This window comes from Trachymyrmex cornetzi, unplaced genomic scaffold (assembly GCF_001594075.2).
Source record: "Trachymyrmex cornetzi isolate Tcor2-1 unplaced genomic scaffold, Tcor1.1 scaffold26, whole genome shotgun sequence".
In the NCBI taxonomy this organism is placed as follows: domain Eukaryota; kingdom Metazoa; phylum Arthropoda; class Insecta; order Hymenoptera; family Formicidae; genus Trachymyrmex; species Trachymyrmex cornetzi.
The window spans coordinates 1668971-1673532 of record NW_017297270.1 but is presented as its reverse complement, the minus strand read 5'-3'; the positions used below and the strand labels follow the sequence as shown (position 1 = coordinate 1673532).

The window sequence follows — 4562 nt, the reverse complement described above, 5'->3', positions numbered from 1 at the left end:
GTATAATGTGAATGAAAAAATTCTTAGATGTTAAATTGACTTTGAGATATATAGATTAATTGAAACAATTGTGTTAAAAACACTCAAAATAATATTCCATTTTTAATTGACATACGCAATTGTTAAGTTAGAAAGGTGACATGAATCTAACACATCAAAATATTACAAAAATAGTAACATATCAGTTGTGTTTATTTTACATCGAAGTAATAATCAAAATGTGGTAACACAAGAAAAATTCTACATATGGACGCACGATTTTTTACTGTGTATAGGGACAAACTAATACAGAATACTAAAGAAGAAAATTATATCTTTACGAAAAAATCTTTACAAAAAACCAGACTAAATACCGGTTTTTTTTTTTTTCAAAAAAAGAGGAAATCATAAACCGTAAGAAAAAATACGTTATAATATTTGATTTTAAAAAGTATAATTATTTCAATGAATGAAGTTGAAGTATTTTGAGATATGCTCATCGAATGATATCATCACCGAATGGTATGCTCTCAGTTTTCTGAAAATAGCTACTATTTCTATTTCTTTTCGAATGCGTAAACTTGTCTTTATATTTTACCACAAAAGTTAAGTAAAAATTCTTAGCATTCCAAATAATAAAATATTAATTTTATAAAATATCGGTTAAATATTTTGCAAAAAATTTGTCATTTTTTACTTACGATTTTACTCTGTACAAAGTAAATACAGCTAACGGTCATTTTTCGCATTTTCAACTTTAAAAAGCATTTTCTATAAATAAAACTATTTTTTTCAATAAATATTCAATTTCAAATATTGGTGAAGAACTTACGAATCTACATCATCCGGATCTAAGCTAAATTTTTCAAGCGTCCCATTTGAACATTCAAGAAAATACCGCCATAAAATACGGCGATTATTAGGGGAAGGTTCAAAGTGAATTTAGCTACACTGAACCAAAAATGTACGTAAATACAATAAAAGTATTCATTGGTATTAATAAAAAATTCATTAAAATTGGTCCAATGAACAATTTTATTCCTATAATGATTTAGGTTTTATAAAATGATCAATTTGAGTTATTAAACTATTAAGAATTCATTGTGACAATGAATATATACATTAAAACAGTCTGCCATGGATTTATTATAATAACCAAAAACTTTATTCATTCAATGAATAATATCTTTAAATCATGCATTAAACTTTATTGTTATTAGTGCGTTTATTGAGCTAATATACAGACTTTATAACTAATAAAAAAATGCGTTAATATAATGAATGTATTTTATCACTTCTACAAAATTTTATAATAGACATCTAATAAATGAATTTATTAAGTATATGAACATATTTGTTGGAAGAATGAACTTTTTCATTGATTTAATTAAATGTTATATTAAGTTATGATATATTCAAGTACAGCATATTAATAAACAGTGATTTGTTATATTAATAAATCCAGTTATTAGCTAATAAAAAATACTCAATAAAATATTCATAATATCTATTAAAAGTTCATTATATCAATGAATTTAAAGTCAGTAAATGTCATTCATTGATATTATGAATAACATTTTTTTCAGTGTACAATTGAAAATCTCATAGCGCCAATCGTACAGAAATGTCAATTAATTAAAACTTTTTTCGGATCTAAAAAATTTATGATGTAATCAAGGGTTAAAGATAAATACAAATTGGTCAAAGATTTTGTTATTAAAAAAGAATATGTAATGGCATATTTTGTAGACTAACACTCTTTAAACATTTTCCTAAATAAAAATAAAAATTTTGGCTCACAAAGTAGAAATCATCGGACGCAATTTTTCTGATCATTGGTTCGTCATTCATTGTGTAATCAAAGAGTACGCGATTTGGATAATTTTAGTGACATTGATTGAATTATTTGTATAATTATGTTTTGCATAAAAAACAATATGAACGATTCTAGATGATTCTATAAGTTCGATCTATCGAATTTAAAATACTATTAGTTTCATGATAGAAAATATAAAATTTCCATACAAAAATATAAATCTATACAATATTTGTTTTTATGAAATTATGTTAAACATTTAAGTACAAATTTTTTCTGATATAAGTTCATTTCACTCTAATAAAATCCATGTAGTACGTTCAATTAATAATAATAATAATAAATTAATTAATATAAAATTAATTAATTAAATTTTGATTTAATTGTTTAAATTCAATTAATCCATTTTTGTTAATAATTCTAAAAATTATTTGCTCAGTTTGTTTTCATCATTATACTTAGCGTTTGGAATACTTTTGAAAAGTATTGTTATATCGTATCACCAAAGTTATCAGAATCTTCCCAATCGTAGGAACGAGGAATGAAAGATTTTAGTGACACGCGATAAAGTTCAGCGCTTGACTTTCAGGCGACGCAACACGACACGCGAATTCCGCATGACTCACAGACGGATAATTCTCGGCAAGCGTTTTAGCTTGATATCAGTTTACGTCGATGACTAATCACGTCACTTGTGCGTTTGTTTGGGTCTCTAGGTGGCAATATGGTGACGATAAACATTTTTTCTAACAATGATCGAGGCACAAGACGTCTCTGCACATTTTCATGAATAATTGCTTAATTGCGTTCGAGTCTGTGCACATTGCATATTTGTTTTTAACGATCAACTAAAAACGAGTATAAAATGCTAGTAACTTAATTTTCGCTATTAAGAATGATATATAAATTTATTAATAATTCTATGTTAATCTCTGTAAATTATTTTAACTGTAATAATAAATTGTTTTACTCTTCGGTATATAGCAAAACATATTTACTTTAATAGTAGATTAAATTTGCTTTAGAAGCAGATTCATTCTTATAAACAAAATTATTCAATAATGAATTGCATTTTTCAGTATAATTCGTTAAATTCATATTGTTTGCTGTAATATCAAATAATTGGTAATACAGTTTTTACATCAAACATATAACAATTACAGTTTGCTGTAACAGTAAAACTTTTTCTTTACGGATATAGCTTCTAATTATTACTTAAAGAAGTGAAAGAAAATAGAAATACAACACTCTTTTATTATATTTTTTATTATTTTATTATTTTTTATTATATTTTTAAAAATTAGATACTCGATTTTATTCACGCGACTACTTGTTAACAGGATAATTTCAATGTAAAGATTTCCATTTGAAAATTTGAAGGTGATTTTTACATAATAATACTAGTCAAGGTCACACTGGTATTTTTGTTTAATGCGCCACTTCAAACTCTACAAATATAGTATGAAACATTTCTTTTGAAAATGTTTAATTATTAAATTTTAAAATTCCATTACTTTTCGGATATCTTATATAGCGTATTAGAAAAATCTACCATTTAAATTAACAGCGAATTTGATCGAATGCACTTAATACGCATTAGTGCACATTAAAACCGTCATACACAAATTGACGTAAAAATGTGTGCTTAATATATTCATGCACGATTACGGAGCGTGCGCAAAGAACCGCTATACGTGCGAATGAACCAGATGCTTGCTAAAGTGAGATAGCAACATTTTGGCTGGCGCATGGTCTACACTCTACTCAATACATCTAAACGAAGCGCGAAGCGGTTCTCCACACGCGTATTGTGATCATGTACGAACGTCCGGACTTTATTAGTAATATTTCTATGTACATTTTAAATATATCTTTTCAGTTTTTTTAAAATTGCGTGCCGATTACACTGTCGGAAATGCAATGCAATCCAAATGGGATGCGTTCCAAATTGCGCATGAAGCGTATGATGCATCATTTGTCATTGTTGTTCATCAAATAATAAAGAAGAATATAATGATGCATCATGCGCTTTGATCATAATGCTAATAATATCTTAAAACCTATAAACAGTTTATTGCAAAAAATATTATATAGCGTGTCCCGCAACTTGCGCGACCGAAATTTTAATTCTCAATATTGCATACTTCTTTAGAAATATAAAATAACGGATAAACATAAATAAAAAAAAGTCTTATGACAAAATATTGCTTCTACAAGATAAAATATGTTCAATTTGCAAAGTTTTTTTTCACTGCCTTTTTTTTATTATTATAATTTTACTATCGCAAGCAAGTTAGAATGAATGAGTGCAGAAACGAGTGTAAGCTCAATGATGTCCCATAGTCTACTAACCCGCAACTTAATCTTGCTTTCTGTTACAGTAACCTCTGGGACCCAACATAAATATCTAATATTAATAATAAACGATACGATCGATTATTTTAATGAACAGCGAATGGAACATGCGCCATACCGCACGAGTTGCCCCGGAATTGCCGCACGCCCTGCCGCGCGACTCACGATGAAAATGCAGCGACAACAGCAGCAACAACAGCAGCAACAGCAGCAACAGCAGTAACAAATACACAGCCGAGAACAGCGCATCTACCATTACTGCTCCAGTCATTATTCTTTTCTCAATTTTCGTTTCTTTGACGCGACGTAGAGAACGGAAAGGAAGACACGCGCGCGAGTTCATGCTGAATATTGCTGAGTAAACGCACGTACCATACGTAAACAACGACGCACCCTTCTCCTTCTTCCTCTT

General features: G+C 28.3%; 1 protein-coding gene across 1 annotated transcript in view; it reads left to right on the top strand.

Moving 5' to 3' along the window:
* Nucleotides 1-4357, top strand: part of chic (profilin chickadee) — a 21152-nt gene extending 16795 nt beyond the window's left edge. The window contains exon 3 of the mRNA XM_018508436.1: nt 4177-4357. The gene's annotated coding sequence lies outside the window, so the exon portion shown is untranslated. The remainder of the gene's footprint in view (nt 1-4176) is intronic.
* Nucleotides 4358-4562: the final 205 nt, after the last annotated feature.